The sequence below is a fragment of the Schistocerca americana genome, chromosome X (assembly GCF_021461395.2).
Source record: "Schistocerca americana isolate TAMUIC-IGC-003095 chromosome X, iqSchAmer2.1, whole genome shotgun sequence".
Classification (NCBI taxonomy): domain Eukaryota; kingdom Metazoa; phylum Arthropoda; class Insecta; order Orthoptera; family Acrididae; genus Schistocerca; species Schistocerca americana.
This window is the reverse complement of record NC_060130.1, coordinates 409,451,537-409,468,029: the sequence shown is the minus strand read 5'-3', so window position 1 is coordinate 409,468,029 and position 16,493 is coordinate 409,451,537. Positions and strand designations below refer to the sequence as shown.

The window sequence follows — 16,493 nt, the reverse complement described above, 5'->3', positions numbered from 1 at the left end:
TAGTTCTGTGAGCAGGCACTAATGGCACAACTGACTGAAGTACTAAGTCATGTAAGAATTTTCCCACACTTCTTTTCCAGGCCACTCCAAACTAATCCAGTTAATTCACAGCTAAAATCAACACATCACCTACAACACTGCCCAAGCAACAGGCCACAGCATCAAGTGGTGACTAGAGCCAGGTCAGATCAGATCAGTATTGGTTTCTATGCAACAGAGGAGACAGTGCTTGTGTCATACATGTAACACCTTGTATTACAATGATGTGCACATAAGAAGGCAGGTGGTTGGGTGTTGTGCAGTGGCAAGAAGCAGTGTACCACATTATGCTCCAGCCAAGAGCACCATTCTGCTGAATCAACCTGTAGCGCACACATGGGTGTGTGTGTGTGTGTGTGTGTGTGTGTGTGTGTGTGTGTGTGTGTGTAGAACATTTAGAGTTGATCTTCATGTTAAGTTTGGTTATGGTAAGATTACTGAGCCACTATAGTGTTCATTAGTGGTGACGTAACACAAGCACAACAAGTATTATGTTAAGAAGCAACAGCAATAGTTTTCCGAGTATATCAGTTCTGTTAAATAGAGTCTGAAGCAGAAACAGTGGCTAGGTCTAGCACTTACCCCAGCATTGCCAGTCACCAGGGTAGGCAATGGATGGAGTGTGTGACGCGAAACAGACAGGGAGCACACTGGCAATGCCGCAATCTATTCTCTGTCTCTGTCTGTGCAGAATGCATCAAACTACCACTGTCTTACAAGCACCCCACAATAATATCTGTGTCAAATATTTTGATAATCATTTTAATACATGGTTAATTGGCTTTATTTGTGAAGGTCAGAAGGTAAATAAAAGCACTGCAAAGAAAATCACCTTCTAGAACATGGTATATTGTCGCTCTCAAATATACAAATGCACACATGGCATTATTTACAAAAAGATGTAAAAAATTTGGACATCTGATGCATAGTCCTTTCACTTTCACTTTCACTTTCACTCTCTCTCTCTCTCTCTCTCTCTCTCTCTCTCTGCCTGGAAAAAAAAGAAAAAAAAATGTGATGCACCCCAAAGGGGAGAGGGAAATGACATGAAACTCCTCAGGTTGAGAGGGTTACACAGTATTATTTCAGTGATCACAAAGTCCAGTCAAATTTACAAAGAACTTGGCAGTATGAGTCCACTTATTAGTATGACATTACACCCCATCAAGTTTGGATGCATGCACTGATTCTGTTGGGAAGGATGTCACAGAGCCATTGTATCCTCTACCGAGGTACCCTGGTCCACAACTTTTGTAACTGTTCTTTGATATGCTTGATACTGGCACTGTGAAGGCGTTGACATCCAAGCCAGTCCCACAAATGCTCTATCGGGGCCAATGGAGTATCACAGCACCACACACACACACACACACACACACACACACACACACACACACACACACACACACACACACACACACACACACACACGTGGCGCGCGCGCCATGTGTGGACGTGCACTGTCCAGTTGAAAAATGGCATCACAATACCAGAGCATGAGAAACAAACATGAGGATGCAGGATGTTCATGATGAACCACTGAGATGTCACAGCTGCCTCACTCACTACCAGTTGTGATCTGAAATCATAACCAACGGCTCCTACACCATGGCACCACTAATAACACCACTAGGCCCATCCACTGCACTAGGTCCCTGCCATATTCAATGGCAATGATCATTCAGTGCAGTGCAGAACCATAATTCATCGCTGAACACAATGTGACAACATTCATCCACAATCCATGCTTCCCGGTCACTGCACCACTCAAAACGCAGCCACTTGTTTTGTGCTGTTAACAGCAGCCTACGCATACAACAGTAAATCCATGGTCTGGCTGCTGCTAGCCTCTGACCAATGGTGTCAGGTGGTACAGAATGTTACAGGGAGTCCATTTCTTGTTCTCAGAAGGGAGGAGCAGATTTGATGGGGGTACAATGTGCCAGGTACACAATACTGCCCCCTTTATGGTCAACCAGAATCTTGACAACAAGTATACTTGGTCTCATATTCCCATGCAATGCAACATCAGCCCACTGTCACATCCCAATGACCCACAAATCTGGACATTGCACGATTCAACCCGCCGGCCAAACTGGAGACCCACAATGAGGCTCCTTTCAAACTCTATCATGTGTTGATAATCCTGACTCACATATGCATGTGGTATCCCCATGTCTTTCACTGTGATCACTCAACATCTGATGCTGTCACATATCATTTATATCTTACCATGCCTGGTAACACCACCAAACAACAATAGCAATAATGCTAAAGCACTCTGATGGCCACTCTACCTGCCAGACAGAACTGTTACTCTAATCATTTACATACTCATCAATGGTGGATATGTGTACCAAGTTACACTGACAACCAACCACGTCTTCTGGGTGTGTCATGTTCCTTTGTCAGACAGTGTATTAATTCATTAAAAGTAGGCTATTTCTGGTAACAATGTGTTTATTTCAGAAAAAAATGAAGACCATTGTTACTGTGTAGAAACAGAAATTACCTAGTCAATTTTTACTGTATGTGTACCAAAAACACAAACACTCACATTATGCAGTTCCATTCCAAACAAATAAAACAACTTACAGGTATCCTAAGCAGAAATACATGAGCACACACTGGATAATTCTCCACATGTGATGTTCTTAAGCATCCAGATGGATAAAAAAACTGAGGTGGCACTAGCATATATATCAGCTAATCAAAAAACTCAATTCTACCTGCTGAAGGGATTACATACATATATACATACATACATTCACTCAGTACTATCATATCTTCCTGATCGATGCAGCTTAGAACAAAAATGTAATTATTCTACATAATCATGCAGTAAAAATATAGTGTGGAATTGATAACCAAACTACTTGCAGAAGTCTCTTGTGCAATTCAGTCACAATTCTAGAAGTAAAAAATGATTTCCAAACAGTCTATAATCCCTATCCCGCATTCAGAATCGTGTTTTATATTCTATTCCAAAAGTCTATAATGTGTTGTTATTAGACATCAGACAGGAAACTGAAAGTTCACAGATACCCAAAAATGAAGTAAAAGAATATGTTGTTAGCTATTCCTATAATTTACCATAATATTTGAACTGTAGAATGTAAATTCTGCTTTACTGTAAGATCTGCATCAAAAAGATCTCAACTTTGCTAGTATATAGACAGCTGATAGTTATATAAATGGTTCATTTGAGGCAACTGAAACAAATTCTTTATAAGTTGCTGAATATCTCTACAAATACACTGTTATCTTGTTTTAAGACCTTAATATGTGTCAGTTCCTAGACACCTTATACAAATTTCATGTTTCACAGAGTAATGGCTATGCAGGTGTGATCTGTGCAGTGTGCAATCATTGAATTTGAACTAATGTGAAGTGAAGCACATTTCGGCAAAGGCCAGACACATCACAAAATATGCCATCAGAGTCCTTACATTGTTTTACTTCACAGACATCATGCAGATTTTTTAATTTCATAAACCAAGAAATATTTTACAGCTACCACAACATACCTGGTGATCAAAAAGTCAGTATAAATTTGAAAACTGAATAAATCACTGAATAATGTAGATAGAGAGGTACAAATTGACACACATGCTTCAAATGACATGGAATTTTATTAGAACCAAAAAAATACAAAAGTTCAAAAAAATGTCCGAAAGATTGCGCTTCATCTGATCAGAATAGCAATAATTAGCATAACAAAGTAAGACAAAGCAAAAATGATGTTCTTTACAGGAAATACTCAATATGTCCACCATCATTCCTCAACAATAGCTGTAGCCGAGGAATAATGTTGTCAACAGCACTGTAAAGAATGTCCGGAGTTATGGTGAGGCATTGGTGTCGGATGTTTTCTTTCAGCATCCCTTGAGATGTTGGTCGATCACAATACACTTGCGACTACAGGTAACCCCAAAGCCAATAATCGCACGGACTGAGGTCTGGGGACGTGGGAGGTCAAGCATGACAAAAGTGGCGGCTGAGCACACAATCATCACCAAACGACGCGCACAAGAGATCTTTCACGCGTCTAGCAATATGGGGTGGAGCTTCATCCTGCATAAACATCTTACGTTCCAGCAGGTGTTTATCAGCCAGGCTGGGGATGATGTGATTCTGTAACATATTGGCATACCTCTCACCCATCACGGTAGCAGTTACAAAATCAGAATCACGCATTTCCTCGAAGAAAAAAGGCCTGATAACGGTAGATGTGGTAAATCCAACCCATACCAGGACTTTCTCGTCATGAAATGGAGTTTCCACGACAGTTCTAGGATTTTCGGTAGCCCAAATTCTGCAGTTGTGGGCATTGACAGACCCTCGGAGCGTGAAATGAGCTTCGTCGGTCCACAACACGTTACTCAACCAATCGTCATCTTCCACCATCTTTTGAAAGGCCCACACCACAAATGCCCTTCGCTTCACTAAATCGCCAGGTAACAGTTCATGATGCCAATGGATTTTGTACGGATAGCATCGGAGGGTACGCCTAAGTGCCAACCAAACAGTAGTGTATGGAATGCCGGTGTGACGTGCGACTGCACGAGTGCTGACTTCCCCGTGCATAGACAAATCTGCTACAGTCTCCATTTCTTCCTGAAATGTCTCAGCAGCATTACGCCTTGTGCTTGGTCGGCCACTACGGGGTCTATTGTCTGAACAACCCGTGGCTTCAAACTTCGAAATCATTCTAGTCACAGCTGCATTTATCAATGGACCTTTACCCATTCGAATCCCCTTCCTATGGCGATAGGATCATAACGCTAAACTAGCACATTCCCCATTCTGATAATACAGCTTCACTAAAAGCGCCTTTTCAGGTAACGTCAATATGCTGGGAATGCTGGTGCATCTGGTTCTCTCTCTCTCATTACAGCTCCTTTTATACGTGATTGTCATGCGCAGTCACTGACGTTTTGCTGTCCAGCACCATCTGTCGGACATTTTGTGAACTTTGTTTTTTTTCTGTTCTAATAAAACCCCACGTCATTCGAAGCATGTGTGTCAATTTTGACCTCTCTATCTACATTATTCCATGGTTTATTAAGTTTTCAAATTTATACTGACCTTTTGATCACCCGGTATTTAACTCCCTGTCAACATTGACTGTTGGTAATAAGCATCTGTCCAAAGTGAATTACTGTTACTAAATCCAGATCTAAAAGTAATTTTAAAAACTAACACAAATGAGCAGGAGTGAGGAACAGCTGTATTATCTAAATATAGTTATACACAATAATAGTCATCAGCGATAAATGTAGGTGTTTTTGTAACTGAAAACAGAAAAACTTTATTTTGTACATTACTGTTTACCCTTATTGTCTTCTGTTCACTAACAGCTGCCAAATGTTGGCTCTGATCGATGGTGTCTCCTGATAGCTTTGGCTCAGGTTTTGGACAATAAGATTTACTTGCTTCTTTGAGCACTCAAATGGTTGCACAGTGACATTCCCCATTCAAAGCCACACATGATACCAGCCCTCACTTTTTATCAGAGGCATAGGGGCATATTCGCAGTCCAGGAGTCACCAGCAGGTGTCCTTAAAGTGTGCCATGGTGAAGAATAAAACGTTGTTTTATATCATATTTGATATCAAAGAACATTTTACAATAGGTATCAATCAAATGAGGCAGTACAGATGTTAAAGCACAGATCTCATATTCTGTAGGAAACAGTTTGCCCTGTCCAGCCAACCTCGTTTCATTTATCTGTGGTTTTCCTAAAACATTTCAGGCAAATTCTGGGACTGTTCCTTCATCAAGGTTTGGCTGACCACCTTGTCCTAGTCTCATAAAGCAAACTTATGGCATAATCCATATCACTTCAGGCAGGAGGATGATCTTCATAGTCTCGGATGTTATTGAATTTAGCATATGTTAAAATTCAGGAGTAAGTAAGAAACACTTTTTTCTTCCTCCCCCTCCAAAAAATCCCTGCTCAAAGATACAGGCTTTCAAAGATGACACTGCAAACACCATTATGAAGATGCGAATTTCAGAAAAAAATTTTAAATGCTGGATCTCTATAACAGGTCTAGATACTTTGTTAGAATTTTTTCTTATTTGAAAGATAACTGCTTTATGATTACAATGGTATCCTCTGTTTGGACATATCTGTCAAAGTTCTTTTACTGTCACCTTTTGAATTTTTTTTTTTTTATATAATTTACAGAAAAAAAATTTCAAAAATGCCAAGCCAGAAAAGTTAGATTTTTTTTTCTGTGGATTAGTACCTCGTAGTACTATATTCTTTGTAAAGGAGAGCTTCCACTTTTAAGTTGGACAGGTTTTATTTTTAAATATTCTTTTTATAACTGAAATTGTTTCTTACTAATTTCTTTGTTACAATATTTATTTCTATTCTCTTTGTTGCAGTTATTTCTTATCACCTTCTTTGTTACGGTTATTTCTTTTAACTTTAATTGTTGCAGATATTTCTTAAACTTTGTTGCAGTTTCTTGTCAGTTTCTTTTTCATGGTTGTTCATTGCAGATTTCTGTATTGCAGTTGATCGGTGCTAATTTGTTTACTGGGAGAGGCTTCTAACATATTTGAGACCATCCAGTGAGTTCTGTGTTTACATGAAGAATTGGCAGTTGACACAGTTGCAGTGTGTTTTGTGAAAAGGACTGTTTGAAATGTCTTCTGACTGGGGCCACAGGAGAGTGAAGTGTGCTGACTATTTGCATATCCATTAAAGAATGATATATAAGACAAACAAAAAAACAGACTTTGTTCAGATTGGGAAGAAGTGTTCTCATTTGAAGACTCTGTTTCAAAGTAAAGATGTTTGCAGTGACGACTTTTTGTGTTCTAAATGTTTTGACATTACAACAACAATGATAGTACCTGAACAAAGTGAAGCATCCCATGGTGCAGATGATGCGGTTTGGCATCAGTAGAGGAAGAATTAAATAACCTGAATCAGTCAACTAAGGAGGTAGGTGTTACTCCTGTTGAGAAACTGTGGTCAGTGAAGTCAAGTCATAAGCTCTATGCATCAAGAAAGTGCAGAGAAATTACTAAAGCCATGGATGAATACACTACAGCAAACCTGACCATACTCTTCAAAGTAGAAATTTCATCTTCCGAAGAGAATGAACCAAAGCAGTCTTGCAACTCTTGCCAGGGATTTTTCACAAATATCAGTTCAGCTGCTGAATATTGTACATCCTACAGTGAAAAGGTGCAAGTTTTAACTACTATTCCAGAGACATTTCCATTTTCAAAAAACTATTTTGAACCACATTCCATCAGTATCAAAGTACATAGTAGACAAATCAAGAAATGTGAGGTCTGTAAAAGGAGTCTTTGGAAGACCAGATCCCTATTATAGCCATCCTGTGGAAGCAGCTCAAGTTCCAATAGTGCAGTCATTGTGTCTGGAAGATAAATGGTACTGTTCTCGACAGAGTGCAACAAAGACACTGTAACTGTAACAGTTGAAGGTCAAAAAGTTGTGAAAGTGAAGAGGTACACCACTCCTAGTATTAAAGAAATTTTTGCAATTTATAAGAGCAACTATACAACTTCACATATTGGAAGATCAAAATTTTATGCACTACGACCTAAGTGTCAAGTGTTGCAGTGACGGCATAGGACATGACTCGGCACACTCTTTGCTAGCAATGTGCAAAATTCTTCAAGTCCAAACAGGGGCAGAGAAGATCATCATTATTTCTGATGGTGCTCCTAGTCATTTTAAAAATCGTTATCAGCTGTTTGAATTGAGCAAGTCGCTTATGCCAACTGACTGGGTATACAGTGCTACTGGTCACGGGGAGAGGTCGTGTGATGGTGTACGAGGCTTGCTGAAACACCATGCTACAAAACATAATCTTTCCAAACCAAATACAGCCATGATTCAGAATGCTGAGGATTTTACAAGAGCTGTAAAATCTTACACATCCACAGCCCTCATTCTTTTGTCCAAAGAGGAAATCTAAGAACTCCATGAACAGAAAAAAGAATGGTCCATATAAACTACTTCTATGAAAGGAATTCAGAAGACATATTTTTGGACTCATAGTGATGGGCGAACTCATATCCCACACACTTGAAAGAGCAAGAAAGATGAAATTTCGTTTGTTCGGCCAACACCTCAGAAACAGCAGGATAATATTCAGATTCATAACTTGAGAAGTGGGATGTTTGTGGCATGTGTGTATGGTGTGACTGGTGGATTGCAGAGATTATAGACACCAGTTATGAGTTGAATGAAATTCTAGTGAACTTTCTGCTACCACATGGACTAGCTGCTGGATATAGGTTTCCAGCTGAATGACAGCAACAACACCATCAGTGCTCACTTCCTGTTCACAATGTTTTGAAGATTGTAAGTGCTCCAGACCCTATTGGTTCAACAGGAAGGCATCACTCTATAGCAAAGGAACATAGGCCCTACTGAAGAAGTGGAATACATTTTTAGTTCATTGACTGGCCAATTTCAGTACAAAACAGAGTGCACAGAAGTTGTATAAATAGAAACCCTTAAGTCTTTGGACCATTCACATATCTTTTGGAACCATTTAAAATGCTTGAAAAATGAGTCTCTTACTCATCTTTCAAAACTAAAATTATGTTACATAAGGCTAGGTTTTGATTTTTATGAGCCTGTTATCTGATAATGTGGTAACAAAACCGGTTTTATGTATGACAAAAATTTCAGTTGTTTGTCAAACCTGTTCAACCTAAAAGCAAATGTAAAACTATATGGTACCAAACAACAGAAAAAAATCAAAATTTTATGGATTGGTATTTTTGAACATTTTTTTCCATAAATTATTAAAAAAGTTCAGAATGCTATAGTAAAAGAACTTTGACAGATAAGTCTATATGGAGGATTTCTTTGTAATCATGATGCAGTTATTTTTCAAATAAAAAAACAAAAAAAATCTAGAACTGTTTGAGAGGTACAGTGTTTTAAAAGTTTTTCAAAATTTTGCATCTTCAAAATGGTATGCGTAGTGTTATCATTGGAGGGCTGTATCTCGGAGCAGAAACTTTTTTGATAAAACAAAAAAATGTGTGTTCCTTACTTAGTCCTTCATTTTAACATACGCCAAAAGTAATTTTTAGTCTGAGGGAGGAAAAAAATTGCAGAAGTTCTTACAAGAGTAAGCAAATCTTAGAATTTGATTTGACATGCAATGGCCCTGATGACAATTTTTCTGTAGGGGAGAAGGAAGCATTTGTACATAGGGATGATGCAATGCCTAAGGTCTAAGAAGGCAAAGAACAGAAGCCAGAATTGGTGATTTTGGTAGAATGTACAAAGAAAACACCACTAGCAATGTGTGGCAGGATGTAGGAACGGGCCTTAAGCCCGTCTCACACGGAGCAAGTTTCGCCACAAGTTCGCGAGATGGCGTGCATGCCTGCCGGCTTGCAGGGAAGGAGCCGGCTATCTTCCATGCCGAAGCTCTCCCACGGTGCAAGATCGGCAGCTAGTTGTGTTGTGATCGGCTGCATGTTGTATCGGACGAAGATGGCTGCTTCAGGTACAGATGTTCAGGGCAAACTGGCGTTATTAGCTGTTTTGGTGCTAAACGATGCAGAAATGCATGCTAATGAGAGAAGAAGAAAGAAAGAATGGACGAAAAACTGTATTAAGAGGAGAAACGCTGGAAAAAGGTGTGCTCTCCTTGCTTCATAAAGAGTTGAGGTTAATTCACATAACACCTACTTTTGTTTGAAAAGTATCACCATTTCATTACTGTTTGATTTTATAAATATACCAATAATGACTGTTATATACGACTTTATTCTATAGGATAGAAGATTGTACATCATTTCCAAATTTCATATGAATGGATGTATTAGTATTTGCAACTCTTTCTAGTGTCTCTGCACGCAAGTGTTTATTATAATAGTTTGCGCTTTTCACGACGTACAGACACTGTTCTGCCCTATAAGTACATATCAATGTTTCAATCGCTTCCTTGGACCACTGCGGTGCCATTATTTAATAATTATAAGAACTTCCTACCGCACCTCACAACAGCAGAAAAGCAACTATCAACAAAGCCTTCCCGCCCAAGCTTTCCGCGTCTGACGTCACAAACGAAACGCCTCATGATTGGCCAACGCAGGTAGCACGCAGGGAACCTTGCAAGAAAAATAGCGCTGGACCTATCCTGGAAATCTTACAAGGTTGATGATGCTGTAGTATACAGAGAAGTTGCAGCATTAGAAAATTGTAGCGAAATGCAGGAAGATCTGCAGCGGATAGGCACTTGGTGCAGGGAGTGGCAACTGACCCTTAACATAGACAAATGTAATGTATTGCGAATACATAGCAAGAAGGATCCTTTATTGTATGATTATATGATAGCGGAACAAACACTGGTAGCAGTTACTTCTGTAAAATATCTGGGAGTATGCGTGCGGAACGATTTGAAGTGGAATGATCATATAAAATTAATTGTTGGTAAGGCGGGTACCAGGTTGAGATTCATTGGGAGAGTGCTTAGAAAATGTAGTCCATCAACAAAGGAGGTGGCTTACAAAACACTCGTTCGACCTATACTTGAGTATCGCTCATCAGTGTGGGATCCGTACCAGATCGGTTTGACGGAGGAGATAGAGAAGATCCAAAGAAGAGCGGCGCGTTTCGTCACAGGGTTATTTGGTAACCGTGAGAGCGTTACGGAGATGTTTAATAAACTCAAGTGGCAGACTCTGCAAGAGAGGCGCTCTGCACCGCGGTGTAGCTTGTTCGCCAGGTTTCGAGCGGATGCGTTTCTGGATGAGGTATCGAATATATTGCTTCCCCCCACTTATACCTCCCGAGGAGATCACGAATGTAAAATTAGAGAGATTAGAGCGCGCACGGAGGCTTTCAGACAGTTGTTCTTCCCGCGAACCATACGCGACTGGAACAGGAAAGGGAGGTAATGACAGTGGCACGTAAAGTGCCCTCCGCCACACACCGTTGGGTGGCTTGCGGAGTATAAATGTAGATGTAGATGTAGAAGGTAGCCCGCTAGCAGACGACGGAGCCCGCAAGGTAGCCGCTGCGCGAGCCAACAAGGAAACTTACAGCGAATCTTGCTCCGTGTGAGACGGGCTTTATGTGAAGAAACCACTACGTGGGGCAGGGTGTCAGCGGTGACCATATACAGACCCAAGACCTCGCAGATTGGTTGTCAGAAACAACAATGTGGAAGGAGTGATGTGCCCTGGTGCATAGTATAAAGGTGGAGGCAGCGGTGCCCGACAAGAGTTAATGTTCAGCCCGTCATCCTCTATGTAGGTCAGGCTGGCGGCTTGGACTTCCTAATATTCAATACGGCTCTGCTTGTATTCAGACTATCCGCGTACCTTTCTCCAGAGCAACTGTAGTGGGAATAGTGTACTTCCATTCACTCATTGAGCAGTAAATTTTTTTTTTTTTTTTTAGGTCTTGCCTTTTTTCACTTATTTCCTGACCACGTTCCATAATTACTTCAAAACATTCAGTTAATCACCACATTAGCTAATTGAATGGACCTTCCTCTATCTTTTATTAAGCATGTAGCCTCACTGGATGTGAGAGTTTGTATTGTATTTGGTTCTGACGACCATCCTATCGAAAGACCTTGAACTGCTTTCATCCAGAAACCATTGGGTTGGTGTCAGGCCTTGAGGATAAGTGCTATGTCCAACCTCTGTGCATAGGCTGTGAAACCTCTTCTAATCATACGGTGCAGCATGTAACTGTCTGGCCAGATTACCAGTCTCCAGCTTGTAATCTTGTTGTTTGATTAGCAAGCCAGTGCTAAGCTAAGAAGAGAAGGTCTAAAGATGTAAGGAATGTGTAGAAGGACCATACAAAAGAAACAAACATGAAAACAACTCTAAAGGTAGGAAGCAGGAAGTAGATTATATAATGGCGGATACACTACCATGAGAAGAAGTTGACACAGCACTGAAAATAGAGCTCTTAAAGTAGACAGTGTCCCCTCAGTTATTAAGATCTTTCTAAGAACCAGCCATGACAACATTATTCCCCTTTGTACAACAGATAAGAGACAGATGTAATACACTTGGACCTCAAGAATAATGTAATAATTCCAATTCTGAGGAAGGCAGTGTTAACAGGTGTGAATATTACTGAACTAAGAATGAAAAAAACTGATGGAAGCTGACCTTGGGGACAAAGAATTTGGGCGCTGGAGAAATTTAGTAACATCCTAGACAATGCTGACCACATGACCTATCTGAGAGTATAGACCAAAGCAAAGGGAAACTTACTCTCATGGCATTTGTAGATTTAGAGAAAGTTTCTGCAATTGATGGAAATGAATGTTGTTTACAACTTTCTGAGGAATGAGACTCAAGTTAAAACAGTCAAACTACATTAAAGTATAGCAGTACTTGAGAAGGGAGTGGGACGGCATTGTAGCTTATCCCAGAGGTTTGTTATTATTAAGGACACCATGGACAAATTTAGAAAGGGGAATGTTCAGGGAGAAGAAAGGGAAAAATTAGAGGTTTGTCAATGACACTGTTATTCTGTCAGAGGGCAAATAACTTGCAAGACCAGTTCAACGGAATGGATACTCTTGAACAGAGGTTATGAGTTTCACTCTAAGTAAAGCACGGTTATTTAGTCAAATTAAATTGGGTGATGCTGAGGGAATTAGATTAGAAAATGACACTAATAATAGTAGATGAGTTTTGCCATTTGGTCAGTGAGATAAATGGCTATGGCTAAAGTACAGAGGACATAAAATGCAGACTGGCAGTATCAATAAAAACTTTTCTGGAAAAGAATAATTTGTTAGCATAAAAATTAGTGTGTTAGGAAGCTTTTTCTGAAAGCATTTTTCTGGTGTCTTATAGTGAAATGAAATGTGGATGATAAACATGTGAGACAAGAATTAAATGGTAGATTTTGAAACTGGATGCAACTGAAGAATGCTGAAGGTTAGACTGGTATGTTAGGTAACTAATGAAGTGGGAGTGAATTGAAATTAATGCACAACTTGACTGGTATCAACTTACAGGATACACCTTGAGGTATCAAGGAATCATAAGTTTGGTAATGGAGTGGAGTGCGAGGAGTACAAATTGTAGAGGGAGACCAAGGCTTGACTGAGCTAGTTCAAATGTATTTGAGTTTTAATATAGGCCTACTTAGTACCATCACCACCACCACCAACAACAACAACAACAACAACAACAACAACAGATTTACTACAGAAACCATTGTTGTTGTTGTTGTGGTCTTCAATTAAAAGACTAGTGCGATGGAACTATCTGTGCTAGTGTAGTCTATGGAAGTTTGTTGATCTCCGTACAACTACCGCAACCTACATCAATTTGAACCCTACAGAAACCTTATGGCTCTGTGACGCACTTCAGACTTATCTCATAACAAAATAATTTAATACATTCAGAGTAAAGAGATTTTTTTCATGTAATATGTGATAACACAATACATTATTATTATCTGCAATTTAAATGAAGGCTTGTGCTGTGTTAAAAGTAGTCAGCCTGCAATAGAACTCAAACATCTGCTAATTGAATCTATAGATTGAAAGACACTAGACTCAAGCAAATGTTGTGCCCCAGGTAATGACTAAGTGTCCATCATGAGTTACAAAGACAGTAGTGTGCAGACAAAACAAAAATAGCACTTTTTGTACCTCCATCCATTGTGGACGTCACAATTTAAATGTAGCCCATAATGCTGTTGCAGAGCCTAATTAAAAATGTGACATGTTTCTTGACAAATTTCAGAAAATCTAAAAAATTTTTGGCCATAGAAAGCCACGGGGGCAGGATTTAAAAACTGACTTGGTGAATACTTCCAAGGCAAAACTAAAGCCACTCTTTCAAAGATACTGAAGCAGTGAAACACATTTTTAGTTCATTGACTGGCTAATATCAGTACAAAACAGACTCACCAGAAGTTGTATAAATTGAAACCCTTAAGTCTTCGGACCATTCACATACATTTTACTTTAAAAGTGCTTGAAAAATGAGTCTCTTACTCATCTTTCAAAATTAAAATTACGTTAAATAAGGCTAGGTTTTGATTTTTATGAGCCTGTTATCTGAGAATGTGGTAATAAAACAGGTTTTATGTATGGCAAAAATTTATCAAAGCTGTTCAACCTCAAAATGAGAGCTCTCCTTTTCAGGGAATGTAGAACTATAAGGTACCAATCAACAGAGAGAGAAAAAAAAAAAAAAAAAAAAAAAAAAAAAAAAATCAAAATTTTATGGATTGGCATTTTTTATAATTTTTTCCATAAATTATAAAAAAGTTCAGAATGCTACAGTAAAAGAACTTTGACAGATAAGTCAATATGGAGGATTTCTTTGTAATCACGACACAATTATCTTTCAAATAAAAAACCAGCAAAATATCTATAAGTGTTTGAGAGATTTATTTATTTATTTTTAGAAAACGAAAAAATACGTGTTCCTTACTTAGTCCTTCATTTAAACATATGCTAATTTCAATGGCATCTAAGACTATGATGGTAAGATTTTTTTCCCAGCCTACCTGAATTGATATGGACTATGCCTTATGTATAGTACGCGTATGTATATTTTGAGCTAAGGATTTCCGTTTTACTCCCCCTAAAATTCCGTATCATTATCAGATGATCCTTGGGTGAATAAATAAATATAACATTGTTACAATCTTTGAATTGAATAGCTGCAGAATTTGTGGTCAAATCATAAAAATGTGTAATAATTTCAAAATAAAATGTGTTAATGATTGGTAGAACTCTTATCACACAACATTGGTAAATCATAGACGAGTATGGTACAAAACTATGGTCACCCTTAAAATTCTGATATCAATGAACCAACTGCCAACATTCTTAGCTGTCGTTAATCTAGATTACATTACAGACAGCACTCTCAATTTTTGGATTCCTGTGTTCAACATGATCTACTTAACTGTGCCTAAAGTAATATGAAAGGAGGTTAATGCATCTGGAGAGTTAATGAAAGTATGAGACTGTTCAGTGCAATGCTGAAGTCAACTCCCTTCCCTCCCCCCAGCCCTTTTTACACATTTCTTTCAGAAACTTTTCGCAGGGGCTTTGATTTCTGGCCAATTAATTGTAAAAAAACCAATGACCCATAGTTGAAATGTATGCAGTATTTTTGCTTTCCAGTGTATTATTATTGGAAACAGCCTTCCTTCACACCAAATGATTTGGTAAATACATAAGAAAGTACCTAACGGTCTTTGAGAATGAAATCAGGGCAGTACTGAACTCCTACGGTATGCTGAAAGTTAAATCTAGTTGTTATTAGTTCTACATGATACTAACTATACATTAACTTGATATTACTTATTTTTCAGGTGGGATGTGGTACGATTCAGGAAGTGGTCGGCAGTTTTACAGAACATTAATAAGTGTTGGCGGAAAATGAATCTTTTTTAGGTAATTGGATGGATAAAAAAGTAAACATGCAATAATAAAAAAAAACTTTGCCTTCTTTAATTGCTGTATTGTTTCTATCTTCATACACATAGGACTAATTGTGTTATATAAGGTTATTTGGTGGGGGAAAGAAGGTAATTAAGGAAAGTCGGGCATATCACATCAGATACTTCGTCTGTATTTCATTTGTCACTTCACTGCAACCACTTTTGCCCTTAAGTACCACATGCAATTAAAACTTTCATTCCGCACAGTAGGCACATGCATCTAGCGTACAATGCCATTCACCTGTCACAAGTATTAACACTCTGCGGAGTTAAGCGTCAGTCGCCCCATCATACACATTACACACTATCTCGGCGAAACTTATAAACTGACATCTGTTTACACTGCGTTTCCACACACACGGAAAACTTGCGCAGGGGTAACCCCACCACTGCCCTCGCCAGTCTACTTGCCTACAACTGTCAAGTCAGATGATGAGCCACTATGGGTCGATTGTATAAATCATTTAATCTTAGATTACGACAGAAAATGACTCTAGATTAAGTTTAACCTGGAAATCTGCGTTGTATAAACGTTAATCCTCGATCACGTCGCTGCGAAGTGGGATCGTATTTGACTGGCGAAAATTCGCGGAACAAATTCAGGTTCAGCTAAACTCGTCAGTTTATAGAGTAGTGGCACTACGATTCATCGCTTTTGTTTTTAGCAGATACCAATCGAAATAATAAAAAAAATGTTACTAACACAAAAAGTGGCAAGTAAATATGTGACTACGTCATTCCTCCACCCCTGATGCTCAAATAACTGTTTTTTTTTTTTTTTTTTTCCTATCAGGAAGGTTACGGTAAGGAACTTACCGGCTACGATCTGTACGATGAATCTCATAACAGCTCTTTGGAGACAACTCGTAATTTACGGGATTTGTTCAAAGGCATTTTATGGGCACCTACCAGCAGAGTAAGAAAGGAAAATTCGAAATATTTGCGATTCAACATCACTTATATATGTTCCTTTGCATCTCCAATAGCAGTA

At 38.9% G+C, this 16,493-nt stretch overlaps 1 protein-coding gene across 3 annotated transcripts in view; it reads right to left on the bottom strand.

The window, feature by feature from the left end:
* Nucleotides 1-16,089, bottom strand: part of LOC124556582 (glycoprotein endo-alpha-1,2-mannosidase) — a 102,399-nt gene extending 86,310 nt beyond the window's left edge. Inside the window, exon 1 of one of the 3 annotated variants that reach the window (XM_047130549.1) lies at nucleotides 16,012-16,089. The gene's annotated coding sequence lies outside the window, so the exon portion shown is untranslated. Of the gene's footprint in view, nucleotides 1-15,743; nucleotides 15,888-16,011 lie in introns of those variants that run through there. The other 2 variants (XM_047130547.1, XM_047130550.1) reach the window with 2 other exon arrangements.
* Between the last annotated feature and the right edge of the window lie 404 nt (nucleotides 16,090-16,493).